At 43.8% G+C, this 19,534-nt stretch overlaps 1 pseudogene; it reads left to right on the top strand.

The window, feature by feature from the left end:
• Window positions 1-4,256: 4,256 nt before the first annotated feature.
• On the top strand, window positions 4,257-4,374 carry LOC124617179 (annotated as a pseudogene).
• Window positions 4,375-19,534: the final 15,160 nt, after the last annotated feature.

Raw genomic sequence — 19,534 nt, 5'->3', positions numbered from 1 at the left:
TACCCGAGCCACGGAAAACATCCTCAAAAAATGGTTCAAATGGCTCTGAGCACTATGGGACTCAACTGCTGAGGTCATTAGTCCCCTAGAACTTAGAACTAGTTAAACCTAACTAACCTAAGGACATCACAAACATCCATGCCCTAGGCAGGATTCGAACCTGCGACCGTAGCGGTCTTGCGGGTCCAGACTGCAGCGCCTTTAACCGCACGGCCACTTCGGACGGCAAAACATCCTCATGCTATAAACTGCCTCCTCCATACTTCACCGTTGACACTACAAGTGACTGAAGGTAACGTTCTTGAGGCATTCTCCAAATCCAAACCCTCCCACGGTGTTGCCTAAGGGTACAGTGTGAGTCATAATTTAGTCACTCGTGTCCAGTTGTCCATTGTCCAGTGGCAACGTTCATTATATCACCTCAGGCGTCGCTTAGCTCTGACCACAGAAATGTGTAACTTACGAGGATGTGTCGATCATTGTACCCCATTCTTTCTCACATCCTATTTACAGTCATGGTGCTAGCTGGAATTCTGGCAGCACTTTGTAACTCATGAATGATTGCTTCCGCTGATTCCATACGATTTTTTACAGCCATCCTATTTTGTACAGCCACCCTTCCCAGTGTTCGACGAGCCCTATCCAGCTATGACTGTTCCTTCGCACTTCTATCACCAAGACTCGATTTGGACAACTTTAGAATGGTTGAAACCCCCTTTCATGTGACATGGAATAACTGGTCCATGTTTGAAGTGACTCGATTTCTGCTGACCTCCCTTTTGCTCTGTTACTGCTTCTCTGGCGACAGCACAATACTCCTCGACTCCTCCTATACTGACGGGTCCGCCTCTAGTGTCATCTGGTGGTCAATTCCGCATTACGTAGGTTCATCGGATACTTTTGATCAAATAGTATATTCCAACTTGAAAATAGGAGCTCTAAGCTTTTATTGGCTAGAAGCTCAAAATTCTCATAAAACAACCATTTCTTCGAACTTCATCGTCATTTTGTAGTAATCACTGTCTAAGGGGTTGAGGCACACATACCGGTAAGGGCTGGTTCAAACTAGGTTAGTAATTTTGTGGAGTCAAGAGTGATTAATGACAAATGCTTTGGACAAAATGATTAGACGATTAGTTTAGTAAAATTATTTACTGGAGTTAACGTGGAAAAGTGGATACCACACAGTGGAATAGTTTCCCCCACTCCGACTCAATCACATAAGTATTACACGAAGCGAAATGTAGTGTGAGGAGGGCTATGCGTGAGGTTCTATGTAGTGACTTGGCAGAAAATCCTAAGAAATTTTGCTCTTATGTCAAAGCGGTAGGTGGATCAAAAGAAAATGTCCTGACACTCTGTGGCCAAAATGGTACTGAAACAGAGGATGACAGACTAAAGGCCGAAATAGTAAATGTCTTTTCCCAAAGCTGCTTCACAGAGGAAGACTGCACTGTAGTTCAAATGGCTCTGAGCACTATGGGACTCAACTGCTGAGGTCATTAGTCCCCTAGAACCTAGAACTAGTTAAACCTAACTAACCTAAGGACATCACAAACATCCATGCCCGAGGCAGGATTCGAACCTGCGACCGTAGCGGTCTTGCGGTTCCAGACTGCAGCGCCTGTGCTGTAGTTCCTTCCCTAGATTGTCGCATAGATGACAAAATGGTAGATATCGAAATAGATGACAGAGGGATAGAAAAACAATTAAAATCGCTCAAAAGAGAAAAGGCCGCTGGATCTGATGGGATACCAGTTCGATTTTACACAGAGTACGTGAAGGAACTTGCCCCCCTTCTTGCAGCGGTGTACCGTAGGTCTCTAGAAGAGCGTAGCGTTCCAAAAGATTGGAAAGGGGCACAGGTCATCCCCGTTTTCTAGAAGCGACGTCGAACAGATGTGCAGAACTATAGACCTGTATCTCTAACGTCGATCAGTTGTAGAATTTTGGAACACGAATTATGTTCGAGTATAATGACTTTTCTGGAGACTGGAAATCTACTCTGTAGGAATCAGGATAGGTTTCGAAAAAGACGATCGTGTGAAACCCAGCTCGCGCTATTCCTCCACGAGACTCAGAGGGCCATAGACATGGGTTCCCAGGTAGATGCTGTGTTTCTTGACTTCCGCAGGGCGTTTGATACAGTTCCCCACAGCCGTTTAATGAACAAAGTAAGAGCGTATGGACTATCAGACCAATTGTGTGATTGGATTGAAGAGCTCCTAGATAATATAACGCAGCATGTCATTCTCAATGGAGAAAAGTCTTACGAAGTAAGAGTGATTTCAGATGCGCCGCAGGGGAGTGTCGTAGGACGGTAGCTATTCACAATATATATAAAGTACCTTGTTGTTAACATCGGAAGTTCACTGAGGCTTTTTGCGCATGATGCTGTGGTATATCGAGAGGTTGTAGCAATGGAAAATTGTACTGTACTGCAGGAGGATCTGGAAACAAATTAACGCATGGTGCAGGGAATGGCAATTGAAACTCAATGTAGGCAAGTGTAATGTGCGGCGAATACATAGAAAGAAAGATCTTTTATCATTTAGCTAAAATATAGCAGGTCAGCAACTGGAAGCAGTTAATTCCATAGATTATCTGGGAGTAGGCATTAGTAGTGATTTAAAATGGAATGACCATAAAAAATTAATCGTCGGTATAGCAGATGCCAGACTGAGATTCATTGGAAGAATCCTAAGGAAATGCAGCCCGAAAACAGAAGAAGTAGGTTACAGTACACTTGTTCGCCCACTGCTTGAATACTGCTCACCGTTGTGGGATCCGTACCAGGTAGGGTTAATAGAATAGATAGAGAAGATCCAACGGAGAGCAACGCGCTTCGTTACAGAAGCATTCAGTAATCGCGAGAGCGTTAAGGAGATGGCTGATAAACTCCAGTGGAAGACACATTTAGTAATCGCGAAAGCGTTACAGAGATGACAGAAAGACTCTACAAGAGAAACGCTCAGCAGCTCGGTACGGGCTTTTGTTGAAGTTACGAGAACATACCTTCACCGAGGAGTCAAGCAGTATATTGCCCCCTCCTACGTATATCTCGCGAAGAGACCATGAGGATAAAATCAGAGAGATAGAGCCCACACAGAGGCGTACCGACAATCTTTTTTTTTTCCACGATCAATACGAGCTGCAATAGAAGGGAGAACCGATAGAGGTAGGCAAGGTACCCTCCGCCACACACCGTCAGGTGGCTTGCGGAGTATGGATGTAGATGTAGAAGTGCGCCACACGAGATGTCTGTACAGATTGTGCGGAGAAGTGTCCTCATTTTACTCTTTTATCAGTGATTATTATTGCTCGTGAACTGGCAATATGGTTTACTAATCAGGATATGACAGCTAACAGGCTGAAGGACAGCAGCAGGTTGATTCCATGTTTCTAGATTTCCGAAATGCATTCGACACGTTACCCCCCTGCAGGCTGTTAACGAAGGTATGTGCATACGGACTGGTATCCCAGATACGTGACTGGCTCAAAGACTTGTTAAGTAATAGAACTCAGTATGTTGTCCTCGACGGCGAGTGTTCATCGGAGACAGGGGAAACATCAGGAGTGTCACAGGGAACCTTTGCTATTTTCTGTACACCTAAATGTTCTGGCAGACAGGGTGGGCAGCAATCTGCGGTTGCGCGCTGATAATGCTGTGTTGTCCAGAAAGGAGTCGTAGATAAGTGACTGTAGGTCAATACAAGATGACCCACACAAAATTTCTAGTTGGTATGACGAACAGTAGCTGGTTTTTAATGTAGAAAAATGTAAGTGAATGCGGATGAGCAGGAAAAACATTCCCATAATGTTCATGTACATACGGCAAGTAGAAAAAGAGAGAGACACGTCATCTGTGATTACAGATGACGTGTCATTGATCTCATTTGTACTAAGATTGCAATACACGCGAGATGCCAATTTGCTTCCACTGCCCTGAGTGGAACGCGTAACTTCTAATAAATGCTCACCAACTTGCAGTCTTCTACAGTTCTCCCCTGCGCAGAAAAGAGCACAGATCGTGAATCAGTTATATTGACGCTGTAAGAAACTCTTAGCGGCGAACAGATAGTATGTGAATGATTAAATTTTCCATTATTTTGTTTTTACGGGATACCACTCGCTGTACAATTACTTTCCACTTTAGAGTCACAAACATTTTCATTCTTCAACAAAATAGTGAACTGTCTACTTCTGCAATTACTATCACGCTGTTCTCAATTACATGTCCATACAACTATACACTGGGCAACGGCCTTGCCGCAGTGGATACACCGGTTCCCGTGAGATAACCGAAGTTAAGCGCTGTCGGGCGTGGTCGGCACTTGGATGGGTGACCATCCAGGCCGCCATGCGCTGTTGCCATTTTTCGGGGTGCACTCAGCCTCCTGATGCCAATTGAGGAGCTACTCGACCGAATAGTAGCGGCTTCGGTCAAGAATACCATCATAACAACCAGGAGAGCGGTGTGCTGACCCCACGCCCCTCCTACCCGCATCATCCACTGAGGATGACACGGCCCGGTAGGCCAGTCGTGGCCTGAAGACGGAGTGCTGTATAACTATACATTGCTAATAAAATCTTTACCTGATGCCGACCGCGGCAGACATGTCTGTCCTCCGACACTGTCAATCCAGCTCTCACATTTACAAATCATACATTGATAGTAAGAGTCTTAACTGATGCCGACTGCGTCAGACAACATGTCTGTATTCCGAGACGGCCCAACCAGCTCTGATCCTACAGCCGAATCACATCGCCCGCCGTCAAAGTTAGACGCGATCCGAAGATCTCCGAAGTGCTTCGTCTACCCTTTTCGTTTAGCAGTTGTTTTTTATTCTGCTGATTATTGGTACTTGCGAAATAATGGAATGATAGCAAGCTATTGAGAGATGCTTTACTGTGAAACGCTGTTTAGTTTGTCTACTATTAACAGAAGAAGATTATCATTTTGGCGCGCAACTTCCGAACGCAGCAGCCAGTCGCTGAAGAGGACCACAATTTGAGTGGTCTTTCTCGTGATACCCATACCGAATAAACCATCTGTCATCGGTACCTCACACCATTATTACGTCATCTGCTCATTGCTGTCTTCTCAACTGCTCTATGAAGAGCGTCTTGAATATGATGGCTGCAAAGTCGGAAATATCACATACAGTATTACTTGTCTCCTGCTTTAAATATCTGAGCGTGAGGTTGCCAAGCGATATGAAATGGAACGAGCACGTAAGGATTGTTGTAGGGAAGGCAAATGGTCGACTTCGGTTTATTGTGAGAATTGTAGAAAAGTGTGGTTCATGTGTAAAGGAGACTGCATATAGGGCGACAGTGCGACTTAAACTTGAGTACTTCTGGAGTGATTGGTATCGGCACACGGTCAGTTTGAAAGAAGCCATCGCAGCAATTCAGGAGCGAGCTGCTAGAATTGTTAGCGGTAGGTTCGACCAGGATGCAAGTGTTACACATATGCTTCGGGAGCTCAAGTGGGAATCCCTGGAGAGAAGAAGATACCCATTTCGAAGATACGAGAAATTAGGACTCATACCGAGGAATATAGATAGAGCGAGGGAAAAACGACTATCTGCTAGTGGAATAGGAAAGGGAACCACTAATTGCGGTACGGGGTACCCTCCACCACGCACCATACGGTAGATTGCGGAGTATGTATGTAGATGTAGAAATTTGTTACTGCATATGTGAGACAGGAACAAATTTGGATTGTGAATTCCTGCTTTACTTTTCCTGGTCCAAAGAGGCGTTTCAGGGTCATAATGTGTGCGCAGTAAGAAGAAGGTATAGTAATGCGTCCAGTGTTTTTTTTTTTTTTTTTTTCATCCGACTGGTTAGACGCAGACCGCCACGACTTCATCTCCTGTGTCAGCCTCTTCATCTCAGATAGCACATGCATGCTTCGTCAATTATTTGTTACTTATATTCCAACTTCCTTCTTACTCTAGAATTATTACCCTCTGCGGCTCCCTCTAGTACCAAAGTAGTTACCCCCTGGTGTCTTAACACCTGTCCTATCATCCTGTCCCTATTACTTGCCAATGTTTTCTACATATTTTTATCCTCGCCGATACTGTGGAGAAGCTCCTCATTTCTTGTGTTATGAGTTAACGTAAATTTCAATATCCTTTATAGCACCACATCTCATACGCTCCGATTCACATCTCTAGTTCCCTCATAGTCCATGATGGCCTCCCATACAATGCTGTGCGCCAAACGTACATTATGAGAAATTTCTTCCGTACTGATCGAAATCGATAGTCTGAAGGCAATTTTTGCGGTCATAGAAAATTGTCTGTAAGCACTATGGGACTCAACATCTGAGGTCATCAGTCCCCTAGAACTTAGAACTACTTAAACCTAACTAACTAAGGACACCACACACATCCATGCCCGAGGCAGGATTCGAACCTGCAACCGTAGCGGTCGCTCGGTTGCAGACTGTAGCGCCTAGAACCGCACGGCCACTCCGGCCGGGCCGAGTGGCTGGGGATAAGGGTGGCAGCATAAAGTAACTGTCCCGCAGCCTTACAGTTTGTTAAAGTACAATGAGTTTAAAACAAAATAAAAAGGATGAAGTACGTACAGTTGATATATAGTAACTGAAAACAGGTGATTTAGATGTGAAATTGACAAATTTGTAGTACACCGTTGTGTCGTCGATGACAAGCTGGGCAGTGATGATAGCTATTTGCGAGGAAAATTTCATGACACTAGCTCCCTGCACTGAGTTGTCTGACACCGATACAGTGGCTTAGGAGAAGATGTGGAAAGGACATACATACGTACATATATACAGCGTGAAGAAAAATTAGCACACTCGGTCTTCGCAGCGCGATTCCTCACATACTAGCAATATAAAAATGTCTGTCACAAAATTTCGTCTTGCGAATATTTGCGGCACCAAACAGAACTGGTGCTGTGCGGGTTAGCATGCAGGAGGTCGAGGGTTTTGATTCTGTGTCGTGGCGTATTTGCTTCTATTTGCCAATTCCATTCTGCCAGATAATACTTTTCTTAAGCCACACGGATCCGACATTTACATAATACACTCTCAACGAAATGTAATGTACCTGAACGAGGCAAGAATAATAATTGGTGCTAATCGTTGGGACCATTGGGGGAGGGTACAAAGAAAACAAGTTTGGAACCTGGTCGATGAAGTGGTGGAAGTTCGAGTCCTCCCTCGGGCATGGGTGTGTGTGTGTGTGTGTTTGTTCTTAGGATAATTTAGGTTAAGTAGTGTGTAAGCTTAGAGACTGATGACCTTAGCAGTTCAGTCCCATAAGATTTCACACACATCTGAACATTTTTGATGAAGTGGTACGAAACAATATGCGTCCACGATGTGCATAAGGCTTCTTTAACAGTTGATCAATGAATACGATTGTACTTCCACTTCTGTGTTCGTAGTACGTAAGTGCAAATGTTTTGTAGAAGACCCACTGTAATCGCTGTATGACGATGAAGATGCTGGATACTGTATCACGGAGACTACATTTAGCAAATGAAAACAAATTCGCCTCGATGCAGAATCGAACCTTCGATCTCCCGCATGCTAACCCAAACCCTTATCGACTGCACCAACTGCACAGCACTGCACCTACATACTGACAGAGGAGGTTACCGTACATGTGGCTTACAGTGTTGTCAGACAGCCAATATTTGACGAAATGTTGTGAAAGGCATCTTTGTATTGTTAGAATGTGAGGAATCCCGTGACGATGTCCGAGTGCGCGAATTTCTCTTCACCCTGTGTAATGATTTCATGTAGAGAGATAAATGGTGTTAAGACCAGAACGACTACAGGCAGTAATTACATTTATCAATGTTGTGACTTCGCTTCTGAGCATCGTGTATAGTTTACGAAATACAGTATCTCCTACCACTCGCACAAATGTACTGGGTGATCAAAAAGTCAGTATAAATTTGAAAACCTAATAAACCACGGAATAATGTAGTTAGAGAGGTAAAAATTGACACACATGGTTGGAATGACATGGGGTTTTATTAGAACAAAAAATACAAAGTTCACAAAATGTCTGGCAGATGGCGCTGGACAGCAAAACGTCAGTAACTGCGCGTGACAATCGTGTATAAAAGGAGCTGTAATGAGAGAGAGAATCAGATGCGCCAGCAGTCGCAGCATGTTGACGTTACCTGAAAATGCGCTTTTAGTGAAGCTATATTATCAGAACAGGGAATGTGCTAGTTCAGCGTTACGATCCTATCGCCATAGGAAGGAGATTCGAACGGGTAAAGGTCCGTTGACAAATGCAGCTGTGGCGAGAATGATTTCGAAGTTCGAAGCCAGGGGTTGTTCAGACGATAGACCCCGTAGTGGCCGACCGAGCATAAGGCGTAATGCTGCTGAGACAGTTCAGGAAGAAATGGAGACTGTAGCGGGTTCGTCTATGCACGGGGAAGTCAGCGCTCGTGCAGTCGAACGTCGCACCGGCATTCCATTCGCTACTGTTTGGTTGGCACTTAGGCGTACCCTCCGATGCTATCCGTACATAATCCATCGGCATCATGAACTGTTACCTGGCGATTTAGTGAAGCGAAGGGCATTTGCGGAGTGGGCGTTTCAAAAGATGGCGGAAGATGACGATTGGTTGAGTAACTTAATGTGGACCGACGAATCTCATTTCACGCTCCGAGGGTCTGTCAACGCCCACAACTACAGAATCTGGGCTACCGAAAATCGTAGAACTGTCGTGGAAACTCCATTGCACGACGAGAAAGTCACGGTATGGGTTGGATTTACCACATCTACCGTTATCGGGCCTTTTTTATTCGAGGAATTGCGTGATTCTGGTTTTGTAACGCCAGATCATCCCCAGCCTGGCTGATAAACACCTGCTGGAACGTATGATGTTTATGGAGGATGGCGCTCCACCCCATATTGCTACACGCGTGAAGGATCTTTTGCGCGCGTCGTTTGGTGATGATCGTGTGCTCAGCCGCCACTTTCGTCATGCTTGGCCTCCCAGGTCCCCAGACCTCAGTCCGTGCGATTATTGGCTTTGGGGTTACCTGAAGTCCCGAGTGTATCGTGATCGACCGACATCTCTAGGGATGCTGGAAGACAACATACGACGCCAATGCCTCACCGTAACTCCGCACATGCTTTACAGTGCTGTTCACAACATTACTCCTCGACTACAGCTATTGTTGAGGAATGATGGTGGACATATTGAACATTTCCTGTAAAGAAAATCATCTTTGCTTTGACTTACTTTGCTATGCTAATTATTGCTATTCTGATCAGATGAAGCGCCATCTGTTGGGAATTTTTTGAACTTTTGTATTTTTTTTGGTTCTAATAAAACCCCATGTCATTCCAAGCATGTGTGTCAATTTGTACGTCTCTATCTACATTATTCCGTGATTTATTCAGTTTTCAAATTTATAGTGACTTTTTGATCACCCGGTACATACAGTCGTTACAAAGTAACTGATGGCAGATTCCGAAAAGTTTTCATCTGTGTACAGTCGTCACCTAGGGTCAGAATTCTTACTTTCAGTGCTCCCCTTTCCTTAGCGTTCCTCCTTAAACATGCAACGGCGTTTCACGTGACGCGCCAAGCCCCGTTTGTTACGGCGCTCGTGCGCCTGTAAGCCGAGAACCGTTTTACTCGCCGTGTCGAGTTAGGAAGGGCCGAGCAGGACTGGACTAGGACAAGGCCCAGGGGCAGCTCGCAGCGGTGCTGTGCGGCGCGACGCACCGGGTTTAAAGGGGCCCACGTGCGCTTGTTTACTGGCGGCTTGCCTACCTGCAGGTGCAGAGGCGCCTCCCCTTTAACAAGGGCGCCGCTTAAAGGGGACAGCACCGGCGTCTCAGCCTCAGAGGGCCCTCCACCACTCTCTCCTCCCAACGGTCGCTGTGGTCTCCCTGGACCGGCCGAAACAAACGCCACAGTCGACATCCAATTAACTGGCCAGAGCTGTGCAAGTCGGGGCAACACCAGAATTATATTACGAATTCTGACGCGGAGCGTCACAAGCTCTTGATAATGAAAGAGACTGAGTGAAGGAAACCGAAAATGAAGATTCAAAGGGTATAACGGCCTTCTGAAATAGTTATTTGTTCTACAAAGGAAAACTACCGTTATATAATGGATTTGATTCACGCATTCTTATTTTGATAAAAAACGTTGATGCATCAGTCCAAATAGTTTCGAGACTGGATTAATAAAAATAAGAAAAGTGAAGAATGTCCATACAACCATGAAACTATCGGGAAAGTATTGGGATATTGAAACTTCCTGGCAGATTAAAACTGTGTGCCGGACCGAGACTCGAACTCGGGACCTTTGCCTTTCGCGGGCAAGTGCTCTACCAACTGTGCTACCCAAGCACGACTCACGCCCCGTCCTCACAGCTTCACTTCTGCCAGTATCTCGTCTCCTACCTTCCAAACTTTACAGAAGCTCTCCTGCTCATTGTGGTTATTGGGATATTGTTCAACACGCTTGTCACGTTCATACCTTCTTACCTTTGCAAAGGTACGGAAATCGGAGCTCAAAAAATGTTCAAATGCGTGTGAAATCTTATGGGAATTAACTGCTAGGGTTATCAGTCCCTAAGCTTACACACTACTTAACCTAAATTATCCTAGGGACAAACACATACACCCATGCCCGAGGAAGGACTCGAACCTCCGCCGGGACCAGCCGCACAGTCCATGACTGCAGCGCCACAGACCGCTCGGCTAATCCCTCGCGGCGGAGATCGGAGCTGGCTAGGACTTTTCACTATCCCAGTAATGTGGGATATTTGTGTTGCGTAGGAGGATAATGTAATGTGCGTTGTGCAGATGCAGGGTGCACATCGTTATGAAAAGTGTTTCCAATTAGCTCCGACGTACTTGCCTGAATCTCTTCACTGGTATGCGGTTTACTGGAGGAAGGAAGATAACTCTTTAAACCCAAATCCCGGCTAAGTTAGCATTGCTAGATGTGGCGCTATTGGATATAAAAAAAAATGTCTCTGAGCACTATGGGACTTAACATCTGAGGTCATCATTCCCCTAGAACTTAGAACTACTTCAACCTAACTAACCTAAGGACATCACGTACATCCATGCCCGAGGCAGGATTCGAACCTGCGACCGTAGCGATCGCGCGGTTCCAGACTGAAGCGCCTAGAACCGCTCGGCCAAATCGGCCGGCTTATTGGATATCTTGACCAAATGAGGAGTGCAGTGGTCCTTGCTTCATTTAAGGAACCGTCCAAGCATTCGCCTCAAATAATGTCGGGGAAACAAGGAAAATATATATTAGAGTGATAGTTTTTTCAGCGTGTCGGGGTTTAATAAGTGCCACGTGGTCTGTGTGTTACTTAATGAGAATTCCGTGTTGCTCGCGGCCTGGTGTAAGAGTTTCACGTAAACTGAAGATGGAGGGGATAGAAAAGAAAGGAAAGGAACTCATGATGTCAACTGCATAGGGATTTTATGCGTAGTCAGCGGCGCCGAGTGAAGATGTGTGCTAGACCGGGATCCGAACCTGGGATCTCCAGCGTGCTAGGCATTTGCCTCCTGGACACAGTGTTTATTGTAAGTGCGCCGACTACCTCGGTACGCCCCCAGTAACGTGGTGTACGAGCGATAGTTTTATTCCGAATATATTTAATAATTTTATTCCGAATGTATTTATAGCTTGTCGAACATGTACTTCCCTCCGTCTTACCTAGCGACGTAACTACACCTTTCCACGAGTTTTCAGAACAGGCCTCTCAAATACTCTTGTCAAGCAAATCATTTCCTTCCTGTGGGTACGTACATTTGTTGAAGGACATTGTAATAGTTGCTCTTCAGCTGTTGTTTACACATATTTAATTTTGCACTTTTTGTCCATTTCGGCTCTACTCGCCATTCTCAAGCCTCTGAGATTGAAACTGACCATTCGCGCGAAATTAAATAAAGTAAATACGAGTAAACAACAGCCGACATGAAACCATTAAAATGTCCTTCTTGTCAAGTAACTTTCAGTGAGTCATCCTAGACAACTTTCTAAGAGATGACAGATATTCTTGGTTGACGCCATTTCAAAGTCTTTAGCAGGACCTCTACAAATTTCGGAGACGATTATTTTCGCAAGACAGAACAAAGGAATCATTTCAGAAGGACGCTGTTCCCAGAAACCGACAGAGTTGCTACAGTTCGGCCTCAGCAGCGGAATTACTAGCAACGAGAAGCTGAAATTGCAAGCTGCGGAGAACTAAATTGAAACTGTCCAGCAGAAACGGAAACAAATCATCTTGGGCCTGCGGCGAAATGCGTGTAGCAGATATAGAAATATCTCTGTTCATAGCGACTAATTTATTCACATTCCATTTTTCTTATGATTTCTGTGCGCTGGTTCACTAAGTCAATTCCAGGACAGACGGGCTTAATTATTGCAAAACTCGAACAACAGGAAAGCATGGCCAGTTAGACTGTACCACCCCGTATCTATCTCTCTGTCTCTCTTTCTTTCTTTCTTTCTTTCTGTGTGTGTACGTGTGTGTGTGTGTGTGTGTGTGTGTGTGTGAGAGAGAGAGAGAGAGAGAGAGAGAGAGAGAGAGAGAGAGAGAGAGAGAGAGACTTTAAGGAAACTACTTTCTGTGTAGTTTTTCTTTTCTCTGTCATTTAAAAGACGCTCGTCTCAACAAATTTTTGAGCTTTCGCTAAACAACTCAACGTCGTGGGCCACATAAACAGGAATAGTGCTTTACAATTGAGCGGGACCTCGGAGAACATAGTAAACATTCTTTTTTTATTATTTCATGTTGAAACTACACCCTCCAAATTATCAGTTTATTAGTACAAGATGCACATGTATACATCTTCGGCATAACCATAAAAATGTGCTCGTATTACTAAGGCGTTCCAGGTTTGTTAGTGCGACCAGCTTCCGCAGCAAGGAAGTTATATAGATATTCGTTTCATAAAATCCTTTTACTGCTGAACTGGCAATAGCTTCAAAATTATAGTACAAGTTTTGTGCCAATTTTTTGTTGTGAGAACTGTTTGTCTGTAATAAAGAAACAATTCTTACAATTTCTCGTACTGTAATTCTGGTTGGCTGACCAGCAGTGAAGTATTTCATATCATCGACGAAAAGAAAAGTATCAGAACAAAAACCCCAACATATTTCAATGTGAAATTCTCATTAAGCTAAGTGTGCAAGATCCCCTCTTACACTAAACCTCCGTATGTCTTTATCGGAATAAGCACGTATCCGTAGAAGCTGACATAGGTGATGTACAATTAGACTGACCTTGCTTTTCAACAGAGGCTGCAAGGCAAAAAATGAAACAATCTTGGATTACGGTACCTTTCTGAATCGACGAATAGGACTTCAACTTACCTGTTCGGTGCATTACTCTCACACAGACATACACAGAGATTCAAAAACCAATGATAGCTTTCAATTGTTTATCACAAGAAAACTATGAAAGACAGAAACACATTGCACGTGTCACTGGATAAAGGAAGATTCGAAGTTATACATTCGCACAGACACTGTACCATACACAACATGAGCACCATGCGTTGCTTGAGAAACTTCGGAACGATAGTCCATTTCATTCCACACACGAATCAACAGGTCCCTGTTTAATGACTCGACAGCTTCAACAATTAGAGTTCTCAGCTCTTGAAGAGTATGTTATGTTAACCGGGGTCCTAGACACGACGGAGAGGCTCCGTCCCCGCGGCAGCCGCAGCGGTCCACAACCCCAGACGACTACCGCAGTCCACTTCACCCCTCTGCCGACCCACACCGAACCCAGGGTTATTGTGCGGTTCGGCCCCCGGTGGACCCCCAGGGAACGTCTCACACCAGACGAGTGTAACCCCTATGTTTGCGTGGTAGAGTAATGGTGGTGTACGCGTACGTGGAAAACTTGTTTGCGCAGCAACCGCCGACATTGTGTTGCTGAGGCGGAATAAGGGGAACCAGACAGCATTCGACGAGGCAGATGGAAAACCGTCTAAAAACCATCCACAGACTGGCCGGCTCACCGGACCTCGACACAAATCAGCCGGGCGGATTCGTGCCGGGGACCGGCGCTCCTTCCCACCCGGAAAGCCGTGCGTTAGACCACACGGTCTTGAAGAGTAACTGTCATATACAGGACAAAGACTCTGACTTTCAGGTACCCCTACAGGATGAAGACGCAAGGGGTAAAGTCTGGTGAGGTGGGAGGCCAAAAACAGTGAACAACATCTTTTTGTCCACCTCTTCCAATTCAACGTGGAGTTGTTAAGATAACGCCAAACCTCGAAACAATCAGTTTTGCAGCATATCGAAGTATTCCATTCCTGTCAGCTTCCTCCACAAAGAAGAAAGGTCCACAAACTTTGCAAACAGAAAATGCGCAAAGCACATTCAGTTTCGTTTAGCCTCTTTCACGTTCGACGACAACGCCAGGATTCTGAGACCCCCAAATTCTTATATTATGGAGTTTACTTTACCTGATAAATGAAACGTCGATTCGTCCTAAAATATGCGCGGAAAAAGCGTCCTCTGCCGTATCCTGGAGGACTGCAAGGCAAAATTCGTACTTTCTGTTAGGGTCGTGTAGCCTTCCCAGGGCTGCGTCTGAGCGCATCTCTGATACGCTCGACATTTTCATCTGACTTGCAAGGCTGACCAGTGCTCTTCCCTTTACATATACGACCAGCTTCCGAGGATTTTGCATGCCAGCGATAAATTTGCTCGTGCAGAGGTGGCTTCTAGCTAATCTACGAGGGAATGCACCTTGCACTTGAACAATGGATTGACTTCGGGCAAATTCCAACTCACAAAAAGATATCTCTTTTGGTGTAGTTGCCATGTTGCTATACACAAAAACTCTATTGTGTCAAAACTTTGAACCTTCCTCTACCCAGTGACATGCGCAATGTGCTTCTACTTTTTGTAGTTTGCAGTAAACAACTGAAATCTGTTCATTCTTTTTGAATCACCCTGTATTAAGAATTGAAACACACAATACCCTTCTTCCATAATAATATTTATTTTGTGTTTCTTTGCGACCCGTTATTTGACTGTCTTGGCCAATCACGTAAGGCAAAATAAATTTTCCACCCATCATCAGCGAGAGTTCATAGCTGTACAATGATTGTTTGCTTAAGATATAACATCTTTTATGACTGTATAACTATACAAAAAACACAAGCATTTTGAAGTACACAAAGAAGCTCTATAGAAATAAACATTTTATTACATTATAGTCAAAAGTATAAGAATGGATCGGCCAAAACAGTACACGTGTGAGTACTGGCGCAGTCTTATACGTTACATGGACAAAATAACTTGTGTATGTGATGAACACGCCTCTCTACAATCTCTGCCCCTTTTGCTTTAACTGTTCACCAGTGAGCGGCGAGTAGTTCAAATGGGTCTGAGCAGTATGGGACTTAATTTCTGAGGTCATCAGTCCCCTAGAACTTAGAACTACTTAAACCTAACTAACCTAAGGACATCACACACATCCATGCCCGCGGCAGGATTCGAACCTGCGACCGTAGCGGTCGCGCGGTTCCGGATCGTAGCGCCTAGAATCGCTCGGCCACACCGGCCGACGCGGCGAGTAGTGACGAACAGCACGTTAATTAATTGAACCCCTCAGCTGCCGACAGGTGTTATTGATATACCTCGATGGGGACAGCTGAAAATATCTGCCCCGACCGGGATTCGAACCCGGTATCTCCTGCTTACCATGGCAGACGCTCTACCCATATTTTTTTTCCTTTCGTTCTTGATCGTTGTGTTTGGTCGTTGCGGGCGTCACATGACTTTCACTCAGTTTCTTTATTACAGAGACCAACCAGCTCTCTGACAGAACACACTGAGTTACGGTGCCGGCTATCCATCCTTGCACGCTTCCCGTGAGGCCCACATTCCCAACTGTCCACAATTTACAAACGTAATGTTCCTAATATATATTTGCCCATCCACTCATTACTCACCAACTAAGGTGATGATTCCCGGCCGGCCGAAGTGGCCGTGCGGTTCTAGGCGCTGCAGTCTGAAACCGCGAGGCCGCTACGGTCGCAGGTTCGAATCCTGCCTCGGGCATGGATGTGAGTGATGTCCTTAGGTTTAACTCGTTCTTAGTTCTATGGGACTAATGACCTCAGAAGTTGAGTACCATAGTGCTCAGAGCCATTTTGATGATTCCCGTAAGATTTCGGGCAACCCGTGCGCATTCGCACAGACGAAGGTCATCAATGGTATCTGTTCTTTCAGGAACAGTTAACTGTCTTCATATACGAAAGCATGATTAAATGCGGGAAATTTTAGTATTTAATATCGTTATTATTTTAAATACTAGGCTTAACTCTAAGACTGGACAATCGAAACAGCATGCATTCGAAGCTCGGAAGTTCTAACATTAAAACCACCAAATACGAGCGTCAACCTGCAAATATTGTAACCCATTACGGCGTCGTTCTAAGTTCTGCTTATGACGTAGAAAGCTATCTCACATTTCACTGGCCACGTTTCTTTCGACGACACAAAAATGGAAATAACTGATTCTCGCTTTCGCGCGTAGGAAAGCCCCGCAACTTAGAATTCCATGTTCTGATGTCACACGACTTGACTACTTCTACATCCACGTTTCCTTACAGGTCCCGACTGAGGAAGGCATAACACTCCTTGTTGAAAGGAGAGAGCAGAGAAAATGCCTACGAACACCAAATTATTCTTTTAAATTCGTGTGTTAGACTTTTCTTCAAACACATTTCTGTACCGAAGACTTAGGAAATGCTTCTTGTTTAAATTTGTTAGCGTTTAGAAGTTGAAAAGTGCTCTGCTTATCATGTAATAAATTAATTTTCGTTTGACTTGCAGATGCTGGCGGTGGTGGCCACAGCACAGGACAACGAGACCCTCTCCTCACTGGATCAACAGGGAGAGCACCGTCTGGAGAGCAGTGAGGAGTACGAACTGTCCAGCCTCGACCAGCTGGAGATGGAGCTGGAGAAGGTAGCCATCCCAACAACGAAGTACTTAGTAGTTGACAGAGCTTTAAGTGTCTCATCTATCGTAACCCAGGTGTAAGGACTTACTGGCCTGTTCCATTGATTCCTTGTTAATAGCTGTCTTCAAGGCGAACAGTTCACTTACCATTCGTAGATTTAGAAAAGGCTTATGCCGTATAGCCATTAAACAGGTTGTGGCTGAGCGTTAGGAGTAATGGTGTCTTGATACCCTGCAATAATGCAGTTGGAATCTCATACTATCAATGCATTTGTTTACTGAAAATGGTAATGTTTTATCGGGGGAATTCCAGATTTCCAGATTAGCTATGGATTCGGAAGGGTTATCCTCTGGCTCCTCAGTTGTCTAAAATTTATTTAGAAGAAATATCAAAGACATGGAGAAGTAAATATAGCCCAATGGGAATGTCAGTGAGAGGTGGTAAAGTATACTCTCTCCTATTTGGTGATGGCCAGACGACTGTTGCCGAACAGACTGACGACTCTAGCTATCCGCTGATGAAGCAATTTGAAGAATATGATGAATGTGGTTTAAAAATAAATACTAATAAAGGAGAGTATCTGATTGTGTGGGAGAACAGTATGATTTATAATCTGGGAATTTTAGTATCAAATGTTGCTGTTCTTTTAAATAATATGTGTAAATATGAGTAGTTGCGTAGACTATAAGGCTTGCAGAGATTTTTTGGTTTTATTGTTGTTCACAACTAATGAAGGCCACATAAGCATGATGTTTCCGAATGTACTTCTGACCAAAAAGCGATTCTCGTATCTGGAGTCTAAAGTTTTGCGTTTTTGTATAGATATTTCCATAGCAACTTTCATCCCTTAACAAATATTTCTTTAAATCTAATCGAGAAGTGAAATACTGTTTTCCATAAATTTAGCTTTAAAATTTTTTAACGTAACAAAGTATTTTCTTAAAAATTTTCATCATCTATTGCACTGCCTTAGGGGTTGTATTTTCAGAAACACTGAAACACGTTTTTTTTTTTATTTTTAACCTAGAAGTCAAATACCAATTATCATAGATGTATTATTAAGAATCCTTTAGTAGTTCTTCAGCATTATTTAATTTCAAAAAAATTTCTCCCACTATTTTGCTCCCTTAGTGGTTGAATTTCCAAAAATGCTGAAACACGTAGTTTTTAACTTTAATAGAGACATATTTTCAAAAAGTCCCGCATCCCCTATATCATCTCCTTAGGAACGGAATTTCGGACTATGTCTACATTATAAGATCCACACTCTCTTCAAACTTAAAGTTTCTATCCTTAGCGGTTTGGGCTGGTCGATGATGAGTCAGTCAGTCATTCAGTCAGGACATTGCCTTTTCTATACAGAAAATAATATTAAACAATGGAAGCATGTTGTTCAACAATTAAATCCAGTCCTTTCGAATAAGATCACAAACAAAAGAAAACTATTATTACAAAACAACAGTAGTGTGACTTAGGAAGTCGGGATGAGGGGTACACTAAGCATGGAAGGACAAGGCCCCCACCATGCCACTCCTTAACACAACAACTAGCAAATAAGTTATTAACAATTTATTAAAAACAAGCTTTTATAAAACAGATTAGAGGCAATCAACAAGTGGCCATTCTTAAGACAATATCAAAGTATACAGTTACAACAACTTCCTTAAAAGATGAGCCACGGAGATTTCTAGACTTAAGAGACAAATTACTATCTGCAGGTGATTTTAAAGGTGGCACAGGCAGTTTCTCTTTTTTTAAGGCAATAATCAACAATATGGAAGTGATTTACAACAGACACCCGTTCGTTACGAACCCAAATAACACAAGGAACACGACAAGTTAATTAATACAATTGATTCCCAACCAAATTAAAAACCTCATTTTTTTACATATACATAAAATAGGTTCAATAACTACCAAACGGGCAGTGGCGCCAAGCTGTCCTGGGCAAAAGGGGACTTAACTTAAAATGCCGGAAGCGGCAGACCAACCGTACAAAACAACACGTAAATGCCGGGGCCCAAGCGGGTGTCACTTCTCAGTAGATGTCACGTCACAGCTTTTGTGCACCGAAGCAGAACGTGGCGCCGCTCCCACACACCCCAACTCGCAGAAAACTGGAACACAAGCAGACCGCAGAAAACACGGCAAACACCAACCAGACATCAATTAATGTAAGTTAAGAGATCGATAAACAATGTAAATGAAGAACCCATAAATTCTTTCAATAGAAGTGAGTGAAATTTTTCAGCAAAACCAATGTTGTAAAACATTTAAACTAAGAACTGAACACCATTCCAATGCTGAAAATAGAGTATCAGACTCTTACACTCTCATAGTTTCTCAAACAAAATTTACACATATGATTAAGGCCGACAATGTGTGCAAAGATGAAATGGAAATAATTTCAAGATAATATCACGTCATTCAAATGCACAACTTCACAAGGATACTATGTTGTGCGCTTTAATTTCGTTGCATAGGTCTGCGATGTAGCTGCCAATAGTGTAAGCTAAGCATGCAGAAATTTACAACTAGA

This window comes from Schistocerca americana, chromosome 5 (assembly GCF_021461395.2).
Source record: "Schistocerca americana isolate TAMUIC-IGC-003095 chromosome 5, iqSchAmer2.1, whole genome shotgun sequence".
Taxonomy (NCBI): Eukaryota; Metazoa; Arthropoda; class Insecta; order Orthoptera; family Acrididae; genus Schistocerca; species Schistocerca americana.
This window is presented reverse-complemented; position numbering and strand designations above follow the sequence as displayed.